Source organism: Hylobates moloch, unplaced genomic scaffold (genome assembly GCF_009828535.3).
Source record: "Hylobates moloch isolate HMO894 unplaced genomic scaffold, HMol_V3 SCAFFOLD_19, whole genome shotgun sequence".
Lineage (NCBI taxonomy): Eukaryota > Metazoa > Chordata > Mammalia > Primates > Hylobatidae > Hylobates > Hylobates moloch.
The window spans coordinates 3560727-3583382 of NW_026652294.1; the positions used below are offsets into that span (position 1 = coordinate 3560727).

The window sequence follows — 22656 nt, forward strand, 5'->3', positions numbered from 1 at the left end:
AATCTGGGCTGAAGTGATCCTCCCACCTCAGCCTCCTTAGTAGCTGGGACTACAAGTGCATGCCACCATGCCCAGCTAATTATGCGTGTGTGTGTGTGTGTGTGTGTGTGTGTGTGTGTGTGTGTGTGTAGAGATGAGGTGTTGCTGTGTTCCCTAGGCTGATCTCGAACTCCTAGGCTCAAGCAATCGTCCTGCCTCAGCCTCCCAAAATGCTAGGATTGCAGGCATGAGTCACTGTACCTGACTAGCAATTCCCATGTTTTATAGAAACACCATTCTCATGCAGCCCACAGTGGCCAGCTTCAGAGCCAAGTTTGTGGTGGTGAATCCTTGGTAATGCTTGTACAGCACTTGCTGTATGCCAGGACATACTCTGCTCTAAGGAGCAGGAGAGCTCTAAGGGCTCTCCATCTATTTCCTCATTTCATCCTCAGTGGTAGGCAGAATTCTAAAGATAGCCGCCCAAGATTCCTGTCCCCTGGTTGTTCAGTCAAATACTCATCTAGGTCCTGCTATGAAGGCATTCTGCAGATACAATTAAAGTCCTAAGTTAGTGGACCTTAAGTTACAGACTAGTCTCCAGCTGACCGCCAGTAAGGAAACAGAGACCTTAGTTCTACAACTCCAAGGAACTGGATTCTGCCAGCAACTTAAATAAGCCTGGAAGCAGCTTCTTCCCTAGAGCTTCCAGGTAAGAGCAAAGCTGCCAACACCTTGATTTCAGCCTTGTGATGCGCAGCCGGGCCTGCCTGGACTTCAGACTACATAACTGTGAGATAATAAATGGGTACTGATTTAAGCTGCTAAATTTGTCAAACAAGAATAGAAAAACCATCTTCAAGTGCAGATGTAACGAAAGTACAGGTCAGTACAGATGAGGGAGAGGCAGAAAGGGAATAAGTCACTTACCCCCACCCAGCTAGTAAATACAAAGACCTCACAAATCTCTCAGAGATAAGGGCAAATCCCCTCCATATTATTGGGTTTTGTTGTTTAGTGAGAAGAAAGAGAAAGCCTTTTAAAAGTAAAGCCAGATTTACTCTATGTAAATCTGTCCTCTACATAATGAATGGAGGGGAAGTGCAAGCTCCACCAAGGGAGCCTTTGAATGAATGAACCATCGGAAAACTAGGATCAGCTCTCCAGATTCCTACCTCTCCGCCCACCCAGGTCAGAAATGAAAAATGCTAAGACCTAAATTGCGCAGAGAGGAAGTCTCCCAAGTCCCACTGGTGGGCTAGTGACAGCTTTCCTGGCCCAGCTCTGCCCACCGCACAAATAAAGGCACAGGGGTGGCGCCTGGCAGTCTATGCGGAGGAAGAGAGGCTGGGTGTAAGGAGGGCGAGTAGGCAGTTGGGAGGGGTAAAAGGAGACAGGAATCTCTGCCACTTGGCAATAAGAACACCTCTCAGGTTTTTTCCATTCTTAACCTACCAAGTTTAGTGTTAAGGAAAACTTAAAACACTTCAGTCCTGACGCACTTGGTCAAGAAAACACTGTGCACTACTCCAAAATGATCAAAGCAGCACAAAACGGGAACTGTTTAAGTGCAGAGTTTTCTCTGCTCTGAAGTGAGAGCATCTCTGCTCAGAGGAAGCTTTCATAGACAGCGATTAAAAGACTGAGGCCCAGAGGAATTTCCGGGAAATTTCCGAGAGGAAATTCAAACCCGGGAGTTTCCAAGAGAGGTCGGTGTCTCCCTCACCCATTCTCTGACCCTGCCATGGCCACGCTCCCGCATCACACCCCTCTCCATGCACCGAGCGTCCGCTTCATCTCGCCTCTTCAACACACACTTTCTTCATGAGCTGCTTCGGAACCCGTTTTGGGGTTTCCTCCGAGAGCGACAGCTCTCAGGCTACACCAGTCATTCCAAGTAAATCCTGTCACTGCCAAAACCTTCCCTGAGCAGCAGCAGCAGCCCAATTGTCCTGTTAATTGGGAATCGGGAGGCACCTTCCTATCACAGATGAGGAAACCGAGGCTTGGAGAAGTCAAGCATCCAGTGCGAAGGGTCGAGCTGGGACCCACACCTGGCTCATCCTCCCACAGCACCTGTTGAGCCCAAGGCTCAACTTCAACACGAAGCTCTCCTTCCCTCAATTCCTTCAACGAATGTTAACTTTCAACGAGCACCTACCGAAACAGAGTGTACGAGCCGCGCGGGAAGGTGGCACAAAGGCATGGCCCAGGAGGGCGTCATGAGGACTCAACTGGAGCCCTCGCCTCCCAAGCCCGCCCGGTTGGGGCAGAGTGGCCGGGGCCGGCCCGAGTCCCAGGACTCGCGGAGGAACGGAGACGGCCTCGGCAGGGGCTCGGGGAAGCCGCCGGGCCGGGGCGCGGGACCGTCTCACGCGCGTCCCCCGCCACACAGCTGTGGCACCCATAGTGTTGCCCGCCTCTGAGCTGGAAGCCGCTATTCGGCCACCCGGTGCCGAAATGTCATCATCAAGCTGCGCGGGGCGTCACGCGGATAAAGCGCCTCTGCCTCTTTTGGACGCTACATCAAAAGGCGCGTGTGCAAAGCGAAGGCCGGCCTGGTGGCGGAGGGGAGGTGGCGAGGAAGGAGTGTGAGGGGTGGTTCGTCACTGAACGCGCCTGCGTAGTGGCGGCCTCTGCGCCCCTTACCGTAAAGCTCATGCACGTTCTCCCCAGCAAGGAGTGCGCGTGCGCTTAAGAGGGTGCTTGGTGCCGCCTTGGAGCGCCCCCTAATGGGGCACCGGCGCGGATAAGACAATTGCACGCTTTCTTGCAACAGGCATTTATTGAGCGCTCAATGTATGCCTGGCACTGGGCTGGGTGCTGCCACCTAAGCGAGAATGACGAATACTCGGCCAGGACCACCAAGGATTGGGCCCCTGCGGTCATTCACGGCCGCGTAGGAGGCCGGGCACTGGCGCTGCAGGGAGAAGGCGGCGGGCGCGGCTGCTAGGGGGCAAGGTGGGAGCGCGGCCAGGGCGCAGGGCCTGGGCCGGGGCCCGCAGCACCCCCGGGGCTGAAGGCTGCCCGGCAGAAGCTCTCACTGCGGCGGAAGAAGGCGCTGAGCGCTGAGATGGAGCTGTAAGAGCTGGCGCAGGCGGCGGACGGCGCCATCGACCCCGACCTGTTCAAGTGAGGGGGGCGGGTGGAGGCCGTGCGCCCCCCGACGCCCCCACCTGTGCTCTCGCTGTCAGCCCAGCCTCGCTGGTCGGGAGAAGCCTCCCGCCCTTGTCGGGTCTTCAGGGAGGGGCCCGGGTCCGCGCTGGGCGGGGAGGGCTCACCGGCCCGGCGTCTGTCCCCGCCAGGACCCTGGTGGACCTGCTGAAGTTGAACGTGGCCCCCGTGGCCGTCTTCCAGATGCTCAAGTCGATGTGTGCCGTGCAGAGGCTGGCGAGCGAGCCCCAGGACTCTGCGGCCGTGTCTCTGCTCACGCCGAGCGTGCCCGAAGTCAGAGCCGGGCCCGTTGTCCCTGCCCCAGTGGTCGGGGGGCGAGGCGGAGAGGGGCAGGCGCAGTACAGCGGCAGCATGGCCCGGAGTGACCACGCCTGTCTTTCGGTCTCAGCCCAGCACCTGCAGGGCCCATCCGTGGGCTCTGCTCCCTGGCTTCGCTGTTATCCTTAGGAGGCATGTCCAGGCCAGGTGGACGCAGAGTGCATGCCCCACGGTGCTCCAGGTGGGCTAGGGCTCCTCCGCCTCAGCCTCTCCCCACCTCTTCACTCATGCCTCCATTCCACAAAGTCAGGAATCAAGACGACTTTGGGCTAGGCGCAGGGGCTCATGCCTGTAATCCAAGCACTTTGGGAGGCCAAGGGGGGAAAGTCGTTTGAGGCCATGAGTTTGAGACCAGTCTGGGTGACAGAGTGAGACCCTGCCTGTGAAAAAAAAAGAAAAAAATATATATATATTTTTTGAAATGGAGTCTCGCTTTGTTGCCAGGCTGGAGTGCAGTGGTGCTATCTCGGCTCACTGCAACCTCCGCCTCCCGAGTTCAAGTGATTCTCCTGCCTCAGCCTCCCACGTAGCTGGGACTACAGGCATGCGCCACCACGCCCAGCTAATTTTTTTCGTATTTTTAGCAGAGACGGGGTTTCATCACGTTGGCCAGGATGGTCTCGATATCTTGACCTCATGATCTGCTCGCCTCGGCCTTCCAAAGTGCTGGGATTACAGGTGTGAGCTACCACACCCAGCACCCCCAAAAAAATTTTTTTAAAAGACAGTTTTGGGCCAGCAGCAGTGGCTCACGCCTGTAATTCCAGTACTTTGGGAGGCTGAGGCAGGCGTATCATTTGAGGTCAAAAGTTTGAGACCAGCCTGGCCAAAATGGTAAAACCCTGTCTTTACTAAAAATACAAAAATTAGCTGGGCATGGTGGCACACACCTGTAATCCCAGCTACTCTGGAGGCTGAGGCAAGAGAATCGGTTGAATCCAGGAGGCGGAGGTTGCAGTGAGCTAAGATCACACCATTAAACTCCAGCCTGGGTGACAGTGAGACTCCTCTCGAAAAAAAAATAACAGCACAGTTTTGGTCCTATCTTGTGGCATTACAGCCTCCAGGAAAGTGCCAAGGGAGCAGGGCAGGCAGAGGTCTTCCTGCCACCCCCTGCCTGTACCCCACTTGGGCCCAGGTCCTGTGCAGGGACTTGGCCAGCCCTGGCCAGCTTCCCTCTGAGGATTGCAGGACAGGAGTCAGAGGCAAAACTCCCAGGGTACAGAGACCTGCCGGGCCTGAAGGGCCTCCTCTCTCTCCAGCATGGTGACTGGGGCTGAGCAGATGCTGAGGCCCAGAGTGCGTCATAGTGGAGCCTTGGTCCCTGCTTATCCTCCCCACATGTTGCTTCTGCTCCCGACAGCTCCCTCTGTGAAATGCAGTAAAACCTCCCAGGCCACTGGAAGGAGGCCCAGAGCTTGCTCCCCGCCTGGAAGCATGAGTACACCCACACAGGCATCCTGAGAAGGGGCAGAGAGCCGGCTGCCCCCATGGGGGCAGGGCCTGGGCACCCTGTCCCCCTGCCCTGAGAGGCCTCAGGCACCTGTGCACAGGCCTCACTGACCCCGTGCTCTGTCTGCTCTCTTTGTGTCTCTTTCTGACCTCCAGAGGCCTCCTTTCTCTCTGCCAGGAACAACCCCACTGCGAACGCCTCTTTTCCTTGGGCCCTTGGCCTGCGGCCTCTCCGGTTCTGCCCCACAGCCCGGCTGCCACACATTCACCTTTCTCTCCAGCCCCTACCCCACCCCATTCCCTCCGCCTCTCTTGCTGCCTGTTCTTTCTCAGGTCGTGTTTATTGGCTTATCTCTGGGGGTTGGTGCTCTCCCTTGTTTCCATGGAAAGTGCCTGGCCCCAGGAGGCAGAAAAACCTGTAAGCTGCAAGGGCAGGACCACGTAGGCCATCGCTGCCCTGTGGCTTAGTGACAGGGCACAATTTCTGGCTCTGTTTATTAGAGACATGGTATGGCCCACAGTTGGGCTGGCATCTGGGGACAGGATCAACATCCCACACCGCAGAGGTGAACTGTGGTGAGTGAGACTTGTGCCCTGTAAAGAATTCCGCCCACCCCAGAGGAGGACAGCAGGCCGAGGGGTGGTGTGCTGTGCCGGAGAGCACAGCCCCAGGCGTGACAAACACCTCGGCCTCCTAGAAGCTGTCCCCTACCCGGACAGGAAGTCTGGAGGCTGAAACAGAGGCTCCCGCCTTCTCCGAGCCTCCTGGGCAGCACCACACAGATGCCGTGTGCTGGTCCCGTGGCCACACTCCAGCACTCAGCCCCCTTGCCCGCCTCACTCCTGAGTTGGGGCCACCTTCCAGGTGTCACCAGGTGTGATGAAACCAGGGTCCCAGAGCCAGGGGCCTGTGAGAGCCCACGGGGCTCTGGTTGTACCTCCTGTACGCTCCTCCCCACAGTGCCCACCTCACTGCCACCCAGAGCTCAGGCCCAAGGGAGGGTGAGGAGGGGCTGAGGGACAAGCCAGGGTAGGGATGCACGGACTGCAGGCTGAGATGAGCAATTGAAGGGTAGGTTTCCACAGGGAGGAAGAAACTGGGAACAGAGTCCTTGTCATTCTAAGGGATGTTGCCACTCACTTGGGGATTCTGGGTGCCGGGCCCAGCTCTCAGTGCAGAGGGTGTGGCAGTGAAGTGAGATGGTCACACTCGGTCCAATGAGAGGTGGCGAGAAAAACCACCAGTGATGGAGGTAGGAGGAGGCTTCTGAGCAGGAGAGCAGTAAGGGTTACACAGGGCGGGACAGGAGGGGTCAGCAGGGCCCCGAAGGTGTGAGCTGGGGTGGTGGGAGGGGGTGGGCGAGGCAGAGTGCTGTCCAGGCGCTGGTGGGCCCAGGGCGGGAGGAGGGAGGTGGCAGGACACAGTCAAGATGTATTCAGGGGCCAGGCACAGTGGCTCATGCCTGTAATCCCAGCACTTTGGGAGACCAAGGCGAGCGGATGGCCTGAGGTCTAGAATTAGAGACCAGCCTGGCCAACATGGCAAAACCCCATCTCTACAAAAAAAAAAAAAAAAATTAGCCAGGTGTTGTGGCATACGCCTATAATCCCAGCCACTCGGGAGGCTGAGGCATGAGAATCACTTGAACCTGGGAGGCAGAGGTTGCAGTGAGGTGAGATCACGCCACTGCACTCCAGCCTGGGAGACAGAGTGAGACTCCATCTCAAAAAAAAAAAAAAAGATGTATGCGGGGGTCGTGGTGCTGGGAACATGGGCATAAAGGGGCCAGGAGGATCAGGGGTGCCGTGTGAGCGAACGGGGGCTCCAAGAGAAGTGAGAGGATGCCCAAAACACGAGGACAGGAGCGGCCTGGCATGCTGGGCCCCTCAGGGTCTTTGCTCTTTGAGGGCTCTGTCCTGTAGGCTGGGTGGCAGAAGGCCAGGATATGAGGGCACAGAGGCCCTGGGGGGATGCCCTGTGGGGATAGAGGGAAACCTGGGGAGAAGGCGGAGGGGAGTGGGGCAGAGGTGGGGCCGCACCAGGAGTGTGCTGCGGAGTGAGAGGCAGAGCTCGCAGATGGGATGCCGAGAGCTCTCTGAGGCCCGCGTGTTGCAGCATCTGAACATGCGGAGCTCCAGCTGCCCCAGTAATGGCAGAATCTGGGGTGGAGAACATAAGGGGGGGTTGTCGGAGTGATCCAGCTGGTGGGCATGGAGGCCATAGATTTCACACAGGACTTGGGTGTGGAGTTCTCCAGGCTGCAGGCCAGGCCCACTCGAGCCTGCCTCTGTGAACTGCAGCAGGCGCCCCAGCGTCTCTGGATTCCTGTCCCCCAGCCATCCAGACGGCCTGCGGGGACCACCACCACCAGGCTCACTCATACCCACAAGGAGGGGGAAACAGAAGACCCCAGAACAGAGGGGCGATGCTTGTCATGGTGAGGGTCTGGAGTCATTGAGGGAAAACTAAATTCAGTCAAGCAGTCTCTAAGTTTAGGGAAACTACACATTTTTTAAAGTTGTCCAGAGCATGTAAGATGACGTTTGGTATGTGGAAGCCGTGCGTCTCACATGAGCTGTGCTGCCTGATACAGGAACTGTGAGCTACATATGGCTGGCATGGTCACTGCACTGCGTGTATTATGCACAGCAGGTGCCAAAGGACTGGTACAAAAGTGAATGCAGGCGTGTTAGCTCATGGCTATAATCCCAACACTGGGAGGGAGAGGCAGGAGGATCACTTGAGGCCAGGAGTTCGAGACCAGCCTGGGCAATATAGTGAGATCCGGTGTCTACAGACAAAAGAACAAAAGTGAATGCAGGGCCAGGCACAGTGGCTCATACCTGTAATTTCAGCACTTTGGGAGGCTAAGGTGGGTGGATCACTTGAGCCCAGGAGTTTGAGACCAGCCTAGGCAATATGGTGAAATCCCATCTCTATTTAAATAAAAAGGAAAAAAAAAAGTGATTGCAACATTTCGTGAAAAACTTATGTACTGATTACATGTTGAAATGATAATATGTTGAATATTTTGGGCTAATTAAAATATATTATTTGAATTCTAATTTCACATTTTCTTTTACTTTAGTGGTTACTAGAAAATTTAAAATTGTGGCTGGGTGCGGTGGCTCATTCCCGTAATCCCAGCACTTTGGGAGGCTGAGGTGGGTGGATCACCTGAGGTCGGAAGTTCGAGACTAGCCTTACCAGCATGGTGAAACCCCATCTCTACTAAAAATACAAAATTAGCCGGGCATGGTGGCACATGCCTGTAGTCCCAGCTACTTGGGAAGGTGAAGTAGGAGAATCACTTGAGCCCGGGAGGTGGAGGTTGCAGTGAGCGGAGATTGTACCATTGCACTCCAGCCTGGACAACAAAAGCAAAACTCCGTCTCAAAAAAAAAAAAAAAAATTGCATGTGTGGCTCATGCCCCTGACTTGGGGTTGCTGAAGGCATGTCATGAATGTGTTGGAGCAGCACTGTCTGACAGGAGTATTAGGTGAGCCACAGACTAAAGGACCTGCTGTGCTGCCCCTGCCCCCGCCAGTGAGACACCACTGCTGATGCCACCTGCCCTGGCTGTGGCTGCTTCTCAAGCAGAGCCAGTGGTTATTTCCTTCCCTCTCAGTTCTCTCACCTCACCTCTGCCCGTTTTCCTTCCTAACACAAATGTTGGTCAGCCCATGTTGCTGCAAGTTCGTGCTGCCACTACAAAACAAGAAAGGCCACCCTTGGGGACCGGTAGGAAGGGACACATCCTCATTCCCCAACCAGCTCTGCCCAGATGGGAAATGGTGGGGAGTCGGGCTCACATAGGTCACACCAAAGGTAAATGGCAGAGGGCGTCCCAGCTTGGTCTGGCCCACTCCACAGCTTCAGGGATTCCCCAGATCATGAGAGGCTGACAGGCTGCTGCATTCTGGGGTTTGCTTTGTTAGGGGCTCACAAAATGCCGAGTGGCCACCAGCTGGTTTCAGAGTAGCAGGAGCACTGACCTTGAAGAGAATAAACCAGGCTGTTTTTGGTTTTGTTGTTGTTTTATTTTTATATTTTTAAGTTTTGTTAATCTAATTTTTTTTTTTTTTAGAGGTAGTCTCCCTCTGCCACCCAAGCTGGAGTGCAGTGGTGCAATCATGGCTCACTGCAGCCTCAGACTCCTGGGCTCAAGTGATCCTCCCACCTCAGCCTCCTGAGTAGCTGGGACTACAGGTGCAGGCCACCACGCCCGGCTTTTGTTTGTTTTTTGGGTTTGTTTTTTTTTAGAGATAGGGTCTCACTTTTTTGCCCAGGCTGGTCTCGAACTCTTGGCCTCAAGGGATCCTCCTGCCTCAGCCTCCCAAAGCACTGGGATTATAGCATGAAGTCTGTTTTAACATTCATTGGTCATTGACTATTTTTGGTGCATAGGAGGACCCACCAGGGACCAGGCCTGGGGACATCAGTCACCCCACCCTCCCACCCCAACCTGCAGCCACACTTGCTTCAACCCCACTGTCCAACCCATCTGACTCAGTAGCCCCTCCCAAGGGAGCAGAGCTAAAAAAAGGCTGGTTTTCCCACTTCAAGATGCTGCAGGCCATTCTCTTCTGGGCCTCCTCATCCTTCATAAAGTGAGGAGGCCTGAACAGGGCTCCTCACTAACCCCAAGAGCACATGATTCCTGAAGGGTTCCAGAATTGTTTTCTTAACATCCATTATGGCTTAAAGTTATGTTAAGGGTTTGTCAGCCCCGTCAGATATAAAGGCAAGCATTATTAGTCAGGTGTGGCCACATGCTTGTAGTCCCACTACTCTGGAGGCTGAGGCAGGAGGATTGCTTGAGGCCATGAGTTCAAGGCTGCACTGAGCTGTGATTGCATCACTGCACTGACTCAGTCTCTAAAAACCAAAACAATTTTAAAAAATTTTCAAAACCCTTATTTCCTCCTTTCTGCTTCCCTCTCATCCTTGTTTCCAGAAGGGACCGAGTCATTACTGAGGGGAAGAGAGGAAGCTCAGATGGCGCCAAGCTGAAGGGAAGCCAGCTCTGAGTCAGACCCAGGTCTGCAGCCTGCCCTGCCGTGTGCTGTGGGGAGCTGGACATTAGTCACCCTGAGAGCACGTGGGCACCTAAACACCGCGGCTACAGACGATCTGACTCTGTCTGGCCTGGCCCGCAGAGGGACTGTGGCCTCAGAGGAGGATGCTGGCCCATTGTGGGAGCTGCTGCAGGGTGGTGGGGCTCATCTGCTCATGGGAGACGGGGTCCTTCCCCCTGACCAGTCAGTGGAGACTAAAATAATGGCAGTTTGTACCAAAGGAAATGCATAGTGGCCATTCTCTGCTTTGTGCCTTTTTCACAAGTCACTGGTAGACTGAGGTGGCCAAACTTCACCCACCACATGCTTCTGGCTGCACCCCTCCTTGGTTCTGGGCAACCCTGACTCCATCTTTCTTGAGTTGAGTGTGCCAAGCTGACAGAGTTCCAAGCGTGACACCACTATAACCTTCACCACCCACCGAGCAGCAAAGATCTCATTCTCTGAGGAAGAACTCCCCAGAAACTCTCACAGGGAGGACCATCCTATCCCTGCAGGGGTTTGGGGAGAATTTTCTTTTCAGTATTGGCGTGGAAAGGGAGCTGGAGTGTCCTCTGGAGTAGCCAAGATCCATGGCATCTCAGACACAGGAGCCTCCACTTGTTCAAGGTGACAAATGGTGAAACAGAAATGTCCTGGTGGATCCCTAAAACACCTGGTTGCATCTTTTCTCCAGTTTCTGCAGTTTCCAGTTGCAGGCTATTTGACTAAACTTGGTAAGAGGCCAGGGAAGAACCAGGATTGAGGCTGAGTGTTCTGTTGGCTGAACCATCATCTGGTCTCACCCCAAAAGTGGTGGCACGAGAGCTCCCGCAAGGGACTGCCCCAGACCTTCCACTGAGAGCCAGTTGGGATGAGAGCCAGTTGGGATTCCAAAGGAAGAAGCACTTAATGCGAGGGTGGTCAGTCCAAAGCATGTGTTAGGGGAACTTCCATACACACAGGGCTGCAGTATGGCCTCACAAGGGACAGCAAGGAAGGAGGTTCTGCCTAGGCATGCTGCAGTGAGGGGGGTGGAGTGTGGAGTTTATATGAGGGTGCAAGGAATTTGGCTGGGGGTGGGGCCAGTTTCCACATGCTTTGCAACATGTCAGATCTTTTACTGTTTCGGGCAACAAACAACATGCTTATCAGTGTCTGGTAAGAAGCAAGGCCCCAGCTAGGGTTCAAGCCTGCAGGGGGATCACGCAGCTGACCAGGTCACAGAGGGATCAAGGCATGCTCTCGGTCAGGACAAAGCTGGGGGGACAAGATGGGGGACCCAACACTGTGAGTCAAGCAGGGGACACACACCCTGGTTAGAGCCCATGGGGCAGACTCTACCAGGCCAGAGCAAAAGAGAGCCCTGGCCAAGGTACTCCGCATGGGGGGCTGTGACCCCACAGGCAAGCCTTCTACCCAAGCACATTTGTCCCCTGGAGGGTCCTCTCAGTCTTGCTGATGCTGACAACACCAGGTCCAGGGAAATCCATCCCATTAAAATAAAGCTCTGGCCCAAGTGTGGTTGCAGATCTTTCTATCTTCACAAAAAGGAGTAAGCAAATTACAAATCGAGGGAAATCTGAACCAGTGGTCTTCATCTGAGACTCTCTGGTGGTCAGAAGGAAAGTCTCAAGCATTCAGACCATGAGAGGAACCCAGTCATGGAATCCGGTAGCTAAACTCAAGAGCGAGAGGCTTTATTGCAGGATCTGGCCAGCAGCCCGCAATGCAACAGGGCTCTCTCTTTGCTCCTAGGTGGATCAGCAGGCTGAGAAATAATAGACACACACAAGATAGTGAAAGCTGGGTCCAGGGGGGTCACTGCCTTCTGGCCCCATGGTGTCAACGATGCACTGGATATACCAGCATTTATTATTAAGTTTAGTGAGGGCAGGGGTAGGTTAGTGAGGGATTTAGGGTCATTTGATTATGAGGTGAGATGGTCACATGGGGATGAAGTAATTCTTTAACATAACATTTGTATGTAGAAGTACAGTATACAGAGATAAGAATTTACAACATAGTGTGTGCATCAGTAATTTCTAACAGAGCCTTAGAACAGAAACACAGTCTTTCCATAACCTATGATTAGCAAGATATTAATCGGCAGTAACAATTGCAACAAAAGCTGGTTATGAACAATCCATGGAAACAGGACGTGAAGCTAGACAATGGGTTAGACCAGAAATTCTCAGAAGGGAGTACGCCTTCACCCTAAAGAGGCCTAGAAGAGCCATGGCAAGATGAGGGCGTTTATAGCCCTATCTTATCCATATGGACAGGTGCTCCCCCATGCATCCGTTTATAGGCTCTCCACAAGGGTCGCATTCCATTCCCAGAGCTATGAACATCTGCTTTTCTGGGATAGGAATCTTGGTGATGTGAAACCTCCCTGACTGCACGTCCGTTCACAGGCTCTCTGCAGAGGGAAGCACGTCACCCACTGTTGGGCTCGTTCTGGCAGTCCAATCTGGCATTGTCTTTACATAATCCTGCATGCTATTTTGTATTTACAGTAATCAAGAGCATTTCATCTTTTATTCCACAGCAATAGTTTCAGTGGGTCTCCCTACAAGGCTTGACCACTGTTTGCAGAATACTCAGGTAGGTAGGAAACAATGTGAGAGCTTCCAAAATCAAAATCAGAAACCCAATTCCAGTACTTGGTGACTGCAGTGTTTCCTGCCTGTCACCGTCTGAGGCAGCTCAGATGTACAGTTCAGCGTGAACACACCTGGAGGATGAAGCGGCAAGTCCCTGCTGCTGCCGCTTGGCACCATCAGGGCAGACCAGGTTCCTTGTCCAGGCCAAGTATGGACCAGCCACGCTTACCCTTCCCTAAATGGACCCGTGGCCAAGGGCTTCTGGGGCATGAACTGCCTTTGGTGGTTGTGAGCCTCAGGACTGGGGACTGATACAGGGCTTTCAGCTTGAAGTGGCTTTGAGGGAAATATGCAGACACAAATGTTGTTCAAGGAGCACACTTCAGTAGGTGCTGCAGTTACAGGGCTCGTCCGTTCCTATTGGTTGTGCTTTGTGTCTCCTCAGGGAGAAACAAAGGCAGCACCTCCCTCAGGGGAGCACCGGCCCTGTTGGAATGCAGCGGCCGCAAAGGATCCAGCCAGAGGACACCCCGCCAGCCCAGTGCTACCAGGCTGCCCAAGTGGGGCGGGCCTGGAAGAAGGCAGCAGGTGTGGGGCAGCACCTAAGACGGGCCAGAGACTTGTCACACCACTGTCCCCAGCAAAGGCTATGTGTTGTCTCCTTCAGTTGATAGTAAGTCTTTCTGAGATGCAGACGGTCTGGGTCATATGTTCTCTACTGTTTTTTGATGATATTATGGCACAAACTTAGAATGAGGTTTTTATTTTCAGGTCCTGGTTGTGCCACAGCTGAACTAACCAGGTCACTTCACCTTGAGTCAACTTCCTGGAGCTGACTTTGGTTCTGAGAAAAGATACCTGGATTCCCAGGTCTTTTATAAACAGACGTTAACATGCTTCACTTGAAGTGAAAGGTGCGAGGTTTTCTACCAAGACAGTTGACACTGCTGAGGGGCAAGGTGACCGTGTGTGTGCATGGAGGGTAAACGCTGCCTTCCAGGTTACCATGGAGCAGTGGGGGGTCAGGATGGGTGTGTTGTGACCTTCTGTGGGTCACAAATGCTGTGGAGAACTCAGTAACACCTTCCCCCTTCTAAAATGTCCTGACCTTACATATTTGACCTACAGCTTTAGGGATTTCATGGACACGCCCCATTCACAGACCTCAGATTTAAACACTCTGCTTCTAGGCTCTTCTTTTTAGCCAGCACATCCCATTAATAGAAAAGCCTCAAAAATTGCAAATTCAGTTGAAACCCTGACTTAGCTTTCCTAGAATTTAGGAAACCTATCCACTCAACGCTTGTCTTGTTTCCCCTGGGTCAAGTCACTTCCATGGCAGCTCCTTAAGTACATAAGCTCCTGCTGCACCCCAACCCCATGCCAGCAGGGCAGGCTGGGACCCCACTGACTGTCCATGCAGGCTCTGGGGTCCCACCTGCTTCTGTAGGCAGAGCCAAGCAGCACGACACACAGAGGTCTTGGTTTTTTAGAGAAATTTTAATTGCAAACAACTTGAATTTAAAGTTCAAGCCATGCTGGGGGCAGCAGGAGAGAGCCCACCACACCCTCCCCTCAGTATTCTTTGCCTTCTTCAGCGTGCGCTTCCACAGAATCCATGCCCACCTCTTCATAATCCTTCTCCAGAGCTGCCAGGTCCTTGCGAGCCTCAGAGGACTCCCCCTCCGCCATGCCTTCCCCCATGTACCATTGCACAAAGGCCTGCTTGGCATACATGAGATCAAACTTACAGTCCAGGCAGGCCCAGGCCTTGGTGACGGCTGGGATGTTGCTTAGCATGCACATGGCCCATTGCAACTTGGCCAGGTTTCCCCCAGGGACCACCGTCAGGGGCTGGTAGTTAATGCCCACCTGCCGGAGAAGGGGAAGAAAGCAGTCCGTGAAGCTTGTATCAAACCTAGAAATGGTGGCTACTTTTCCTCAAACAGAAGACCCCCTGTAGGTGACCAGGAGAATGCTCAGTTCACCCCCACAAACCTCACTAAGCCCTTCTCTGTGCCAGACAGGGTGACGGTTCCAGACAAGGAATAAAGAGAAAGGAGCCTTGGAGGTGGCCACCCTGGCAGGATCCCAAGCTGCCCGAAGGGCTGTGTCCTAGCAACTGTGACATGTGATAGGTGCCCAGGTGAAGACTGTCTTCCCTCTGAAAATGTACACTACTTGTCTTCTTTATAGATTATTTACTCCAAAGGGTTTTACAAGGTAGTAATGAAATTCTGTAGCTAAACTTTTTCCACCCAGATAGATTGTGAGTACACAACTGTGATACCACGGGGAAGGTCATACCCCCTGCTGTCCACCAAACAAGCCACTGTGAAATATGCAAAGCTGACAAGTCAAAGATCACTTGAATGAAGCTACCACAGCAGCAAGAGTAGTCCAAGTGCTTGCTTGAGTAGGAAGTGACATTCCAAGGTGGGAACCAAAAGGGAAGCATTCCAAGTTTCAGAACTTGGGAATAACACGTCCTGAGTAGTGCATGGGATCAACTAGAGCAGGGGTCAGCAAACCTGTTCTATAAATGACAAGATCATAAAAATTCTAGGCCTTACAGGCACATGGACTCTGTCACACCTACCCCACTCTGAGGCTGGACAGCAAAATCGATCTGCAGTGAAGGGGTGTGGTGGCTGTGTTCAGACAAAACCTTACTTACAAAATTGGGCGGCTAGTCCAGCAGCCATGCTAAGCCCTGTAGGAGAGGAAGAGAAGCCCAGAGTAGGAATTCCCAGTTAGAGCTGACTGCAGTGGTCTCCCCAGAGGCAGTGGGTGTCTGATCCAGAGGAGGCAGGGAAAGCAAAGCAGAGGACGCACAGGTCCAACAGAGGGAGAAGCAACAGGATTTAGTCACCAACTCCTGGAAAAGCTGAAAGGGGACAGCAAGGTTTCTTTCATGTGTCAGTGGAAGATGGGGACAGATTTTCTGTCTGAGGCAAACACAGGCCAAAATTACTAGGCTTCCCAAAAGAGAAATAAAGATGGTGCTGTTTTCGTCACAAAAAGATTCTTGATAGTCTTTCTTTAAATCAAACACTCCGAAAGACATTTAAATTGGATATAATTTCTACAGATGAACATTCTGACTGTGCCTTCATGGTCGACAACGAAGCCACCTATGACATATGTCGGCACAAACTGGACATACTTAGATGAAGCAAGACTTAGTGAGAGCAGTTTATAATAATGCCCAAGTTAAACTATATACGCCATCCACATGATTCCCCAAAATGCCCGTAAAATTTCTACGAAGTTCAACCTATCTTTTCCACACAAATTCTGCTGTCCAAGCAAGGGGCACCAAAACCCTCCAAAAAATACCTTATTCTTAAAAAAACACAAAAATCTCACCACAGATATATAGTGTGATGACTCACAAAGGAAGTTCAAAAGACACCACTGAATTAATTATCACTCTGGTTCATTGGTTTATGTCCACGAGCCTAGCCCATGGAACAGGGGCAGGGTGACGGTTCCAGACAAGCAACTGCAAAGGATGCAGGCCTTCGGGGGCAGCATCATTCTGCAGGTCTGCTACTTCCTGACGGCACAAGGACTCCACATCACCCAGTCCTCCCTTAAATCCAGTCAGGCACCAACCTGCAAACTGGTTGGTGTGCTTGCTCTTGATGGTGGCGATGGCCCCACTGACGTCTTTCAGGACCACATCCCCTTGGTACAACATGCAGCAGGCCATGTACTTGCCATGGTGAGGGTCACACTTGACCATCTGATTGGCTGGCTCAAAACAGGCATTGGCAATGTCGGCCATGGACAGCTGCTCGTGGTAGACCTTCTCGGCTGAGATGATCAGGGCATAGGTGGCCAGGGAGAGGTGGATGTGGGGGTACGACACCAGGTTGGTTTGGAATTCTGTCAAGCACACATTCAGGGCCCCATCGAATCACAGGGAGGCCATGATGGAGGACACGATCTGCCCAATCAGACGACTGAGGTTGGTGTACCTGGGACACTCGATGTCCAGGTTGTACCGACATGTCATAGGTGGCTTTGCTGTCGACCATGAAGGCACAGTCAGAATGTTCCAGGGTCGTGTAGGTGGTCAGGATGGAGTTGTAGGGCTGGGTCATGGCTGTGGAGACCTGGGGGTCTGGGTAAATGGCAAACTCCAGCTTGGACTTCTTCCTGTAGTCCACCGAGAGCCACTCCATGAGCAGAGACACGAACCCAGAGCCAGTGCCACCCCCAGAGCTGTGGAAGATGAGGAAGCCCTGCAGTCCCGTGCACAGATCCGCCTGAGAGAAACCAGACAACGTGAGCCAATGCCCGTGGGAGCCACACCACCAACCTCCACCAAGCCGGGGCCACATCTCTTTGCCTCTGAGAGTTGATACAGATTCAGACCATCCATAATGAACACGCATCACACTCTGAAGCAGATAAAAGCAGACAATACATATCTATGCACAAATCACCACGCACACTTCATAGTAAGACGTTGCAGACTTAGTCGGACTCAAGATGCTGCTCTAAGTGTTGCGAAAATGACCTTCCCTTCACCATCCAAGGCCTAGTCTCCTGTGCAGGACAACGTCCACATGAAGCCTTCTCTTCTTACCAGTTTGCGGATCCGGTCCAGGATCAGGTCTCCTTGCCGATGGTGTAATGGCCTCTGGAGTAATTATTGGCTGCATCTTCCTTCCCACTGATCAGCTGCTCCGGGTGGAAGAGCTGCCTGTAGGTCCCTGTGTGCACTTCATCTACAAAGAGACCACATGTGCTGTGAGTCTTTAAGGCCTACTGTACACCAAGGTGAACATGTTCCAGGACTGTTCACTTCTACAAAGTACATGCTGTTCAAAGTACATGAGCTACATGTTGTAGGTCAACAGTGGCAGTGTCTGGTAGAAAATGTCTCTGTGATAACCAAACCACAAATGCAATTTAAGGCTCTAGGAAGTTAAAGTCAGCTCTGGTATAAATGTCAGCATAGGCCGGGCGTGGTGGCTCACACCTGTAATCCCAGCACTTTGGGAGGCCGAGGCAGGTGGATCACGAGGTCAGGAGATCGAGACCATCCTGGCTAACACGGTGAAAACCCATCTCTACTAAAAATACAAAAAAAAAATTAGCCGGCGTGGTGGCGGGCGCCTGTAGTCCCAGCTACTCGGGAGGCTGAGGCAGGAGAATGGCGTGAACCCAGGAGGTGGAGGTTGCAGTGAGCCGAGATGGTGCCACTGCACTCTGGCCTGGGCGACAGAGCAAGACTCTTTCTATAAATAAATAAATAAATAAATAAATAAATAAGTAAATAAATAAATGTCAGCATAAACAGTTCCCAGTGAAGGGAAATAAGCTCTCGCACCGCCCCCCAACACTGGTAATTCTACAGGTGCATACATCTTCCCTGCCCTTAGCTACTACATCAAAGGCTATAAGTTAAAAATCTCTTACAAACTGGACAGTCACCAGGTCAGTGTGACTTCTGAAGGGCAGTCCCATCAACCTGTGTGGCCTGGGTCCCACATGCTTTCAGGTGACATTGTCACCTCCTGTGGGACACTGAAAGGTACTGTCTCTTTGCAGCTCTCCTTGGAAACTACCTGGGACTTCTAATCTGGATGAAGGAAATGAATGTTCTGTACTTACCTTCTATGCCTAAGATGCACATCAAGACTCTCATGCACCAGCATGAGACAGTGCACAGCATTCAGGAGGGAATCAACGCCCCACACCCTGCAGGCAGGGCCACCTGGGCAGGGCTGAGGCAGCCACGAGGGAATCTCTCCACAGCCCATCTTACTGCTGGCAAAGCAGCTTTTCCCATACATCCTAAATTAGGAGCTGAGTCTCACATACACTAAATATGAAACTTCCAGTTTCTGCCCTAACGATGCCATGGGTATATGCTTGTCTATCCCATCCATTCTGCAGGGGGATTCACGGGAGCCCATGTGGGGTTTTACCAATGCTCTCCCACCCTCCCAGGAAAGCTGCCATCCAGTGCCCGAGGACCTATCAACTACAGTGGGCTCCAGGTCCACAAACACTGCTCTGGGCACGTGCTTGCCAGCCCCAATCTCACTGAAGAACGTGTTGAAGGATTCATCCCCACCACTGATGGTTTTGTCACTTGGCATTTGACCATCAGGCTGAATTCCATGTTCAAGGCAGTACAGTTCCCAGCAGGCATTGCCGATCTGGACACCCGCCTGCCCCACGTGGATAGAGATACACTCACACTGTGAACCAGAACATAAAGTGAACCCATTCATTTCAAGACAATTTGAAACTCTACGGCATGTAAAATATTCTGTGGTGACAGAAAAAAAAAAGGGAATGAGAACAAAGTGTGCCTGCCTATCAGGGTTAAACCTATAAGGAAGAAGCTCTTAAAAGGGGAGAATAACAAACTAAAATAGAAGGGAGAAGGTAAATAGAAGAGAGAAGGCTGAGTGAGGTGGCTGACACCTGTAATCCCAGCCCTTTGGAAAGCCAAGGTGGGAGAATTGCTGGAGCCCAGGAGTTCAAAGCTACAGTGAGCTGTGATTGTGCCACTGCATTCCAGCCTGAGTGATAGAGCTCTTAAAAAAAAAAAAAAAGTTTATTATTGCCACATTTAAGACGTTCAGCCCTGGAGCGGAGATTCAAGTTGCTTTAAATATACACTCTTAATTAGCAGCAGTTACAAAATGCTGTTTTTATGTTATTTTATTTAATTTATATATACATATATATATATATATATTTTTTTTTTTTTGAGATGGAGTCTCGCTCTGTCACCCAGGCTGGAGTGCAGTGGCAGGATCTCGGCTGATTGCAACCTCTGCCTCCCGGGTTCAAGCAATTCTCCTGCCTCAGGCTCCTGAGTAGCTGGGAAAGGCACGTGCCACCATGCCTGGCTAATTTTTATATTTTTAGTAGAGACAAGGTTTCACCATGTTGGTCAGGCTGGTCTCGAGCTCCTGACCTCGTGATCCACCCGCCTCGGCCCCCAAAGTGTTGGGATTACAGGCATGAGCCACCGTGCCCAGCCTATTTTATTATTTTTTGAGACAAGGCCTCACTCTGTTGCCCAGGCTGGAGTGCAGTAGTAAGATCATAGCTCACTGCAGCCCTGAACCTCCTCAGGCTCAGGTGATCCTCCCACCTCAGCCTCCGGAATAGCTGGGACTACAGGCATGTGCCACCATGCCCAGCTAATTTTTTTGTATTTTTTGTAGATACAGGGTTTCACCATGTTGTCAGGGTTGGTCTCAAACCCCTGGGCTGAGGCGACCTGCCTGCTTCAGCCTCCCAAAGTGCTGGGATTACAGGTGTGAACCACTGCACCTGGCCAGAGATGCTGTTTTTAAGACAAAAGAAGAAGCAGTTCCTAAGTGGTTTACCAAGAATTGCTCTTTTTTAAAAAATTGAAATGGGTCTCACTGAGGCTGGTCTTCAACTCCTGGCCTCAAACAATCCTATCGCTTCAGCTTCCCTGGCCACAAGAATTTGTGTTAAAACAACATAAGCTATTGGTTGTCTATACATTATTCTTTGTATCATAAATTCTACAAACAAGAAGATAATGGGTTAAGCTAGTCAGGAACAAAATGCCTTTAAAAAATTGCCCCCTGGGCACGGATACGAAATATGTTACTGAAGTCCCATATTCATTTCTTTTTCTTTTATTATAATTATTATTTTGTTTTGTTTTTCTTTTTCTTTTTCTTTTTCTTTTTTTTTTTTGAGACAGAGTCTTGCTCTGTCATCCAGGCTGGAGTGTGGTGGCGTGATCTCGGCTCACTGCAACCTCCACCTCCTGGGCTCAAGCGATTCCCCTGCCTCAGCCTCCCAAGTAGCTGGGATTACAGGCATGCACCACCATACCTGGCTAATTTTTGTATTTTTAGAAAAGACAGTGTTTTACCATGTTGGCCAGGCTAGTCTCGAACTCCTGACCTCAAGTGATTAGCCCACTTCAGCCTCCCAAACAGCTGGGATTACAGGAATGAGCCACTGCACCCAGCATATTATTATTACTTTGAGACAGGGTCTCGCTGTGTACCCAGGCTGGAATGCACTGGTATGGTCATAGCTCAGTGCAGCCTCAACCTCCTGACTTGGGACCACAGGTGTGTGCCACCATGCCCAGCTTTTTTTTTTTTTTTTTAAGTTTTTGAGGAGACAAGGATCTCCTGATGTTGCCCAGGCTGGTCTCAAAACTCCTGGACTAAAGTGATCCTCCCACCTTGGGCTCACCTTGGCCTCCTGAGACTACAGGCGTGAGCCACCATGCCCTGCCTGAAGTCCCATATTTATGTCTCCAGGCCTGATAAATTCTGCATACCTCACATAGCTCAAAGTGCTCTGAGCTATTTTTATTTTTCTCACTAAAGAAGAAAGAGGAGACATATCCCTGCTCAGGAAAGTGCCAGGCTGGGACTCAATACTCATTTTAAGGACTTTGGAACAAATATTTGATTCTTCCCTTTTTTTCTTTTTTAGACGGGATCTCACTATGTTGCTCAGGCTGGGCTCAAATTCCCAGGCTCAAATGATCCTCCTGCCTCAGCGTCCCTTGTGGGCTGGGCCTACAGGCAAGCATGCATCGCCATGTGCAGTTTGATCCTTCCATTCTTTTTTTTTTTTTTTCGAGACAGGTTCTCACTCTGTCAACCAGGCTGGAGTGCAGTGGTGCAATCATGGCTCACTGCAGCTTCAAACTCCCAGGTTCGAGTGATCCTCCCACCTCAGCACCCTAGGTAGTTGGAACGACAGGCACATGCCACCATGCCCAGCTAATTTTTAAACATTTTTTGTAGAAAACGAGGGTCTCACTATGCTGCCCAGGCTGGTCTGGAACTCCTGGCTTCAAGTGATCCTCCCATCTTGGCCTCCCAAATTTCTGAGATTACAAGCACGTGCCAGTGTGCTGAGCCTGATACTTCCTTTTTTTTTTTTTTTTGAGACCAAGTCTTGCTCTGTCACCCAGACTAGAGTGCAGTGGCGTGAGCTCGGCTCACTGCAACCTCCGCCTTCTGTGTTCAAGCAACTCTCCTGCCTCAGCCTCCTGAGTGGTTGGGATTATAGGCGCCCACCAACACACCTGGCTAATTTTTGTATTTTTAGTAGAGATGGGGTTTCACCATGTTGGCCAGACTGGTCTTAAACTCCTGACCTCAAGTGATCTGCCCACCTCAGCCTCCCAAAGTGCTGGGATTACAGGTGTGAGTCACCATGCCCACCCTGATTCATTCATTCTTAAAAGATAGTCTTTACTTTCTTGAATATCCACTGTGTATTCACTTCTGGGAAGAGTACAGGAGGAGACATGCAGGCTTACCCCCAGCTCATCACTGGAATGCAGCACCCCATTCTGGCATCTCCCTAGAGGGTGGTCAAGCAGACCCTTAACTTTCCCTCCTGAGAAGAGAGCAGAGAAGAGAGAAGCAGCTCCCCCAGTGGGATAGAACACATGAGGTCCAGGAGCTGGGCCTTTTCTGTGGGCTTTGGGGCCTCTGAACAGTGCGATCAGGTCTGTCCTTAGAAGGATGCTTTGGCGCAAGAAGGAGGGGCAGGCAGGGAGTTCTGCAGAGGGCCAGAGAAACCAGAGGAGGCCACTGCCCCCACTGCCCCTTCTCCCCAGTAGGGTGAATCCTTCTGTATTGGTCAGCTCCAGGTGCCATAAAAAAATACCATCGACTGAGCGGCTTAAACAACAGACATTTATTTTCTCACAGTTCTGGAGGCTAAAAGTCCCAGAAGCCTCTCTTCCTGGCTTGCACGCAGCCACCTTCTCACCACATCCTCCCACAGGGTGGGGGGAGGTAGCACCCAAGCTCTCTGGTCTCTTATAAGGACACTAATCCTATTGGATCAAGGCCCACCCTTATGCCCTCACTTAACCTTCACTATCTTCTTGTAGGCCCTGGCCCCAAATACAATCACACTGGGAACTAGAGCTTCAGTGTCTAATATTGAGGGGACACCATTCAGTCCATAGACCTCCCCTTCCTCAGGGCTCCAGCCACATTGTGCACAGAGCTCAGCTGTAGCCCGCATCACACGGTGCTCTTCAGTAGAGGCATGCATTGCTCAATGACT

General features: G+C 51.9%; 2 pseudogenes; one reads left to right on the plus strand and one right to left on the minus strand.

Annotated features, from left to right (window-relative positions):
- The first annotated feature begins 2201 nt into the window (after positions 1 to 2201).
- Positions 2202 to 13194, plus strand: LOC116459196 (mitotic-spindle organizing protein 2B-like; annotated as a pseudogene).
- Positions 13195 to 14163: 969 nt separating this feature from the next.
- On the minus strand, positions 14164 to 22644 carry LOC116458675 (tubulin alpha-3 chain-like; annotated as a pseudogene).
- Between the last annotated feature and the right edge of the window lie 12 nt (positions 22645 to 22656).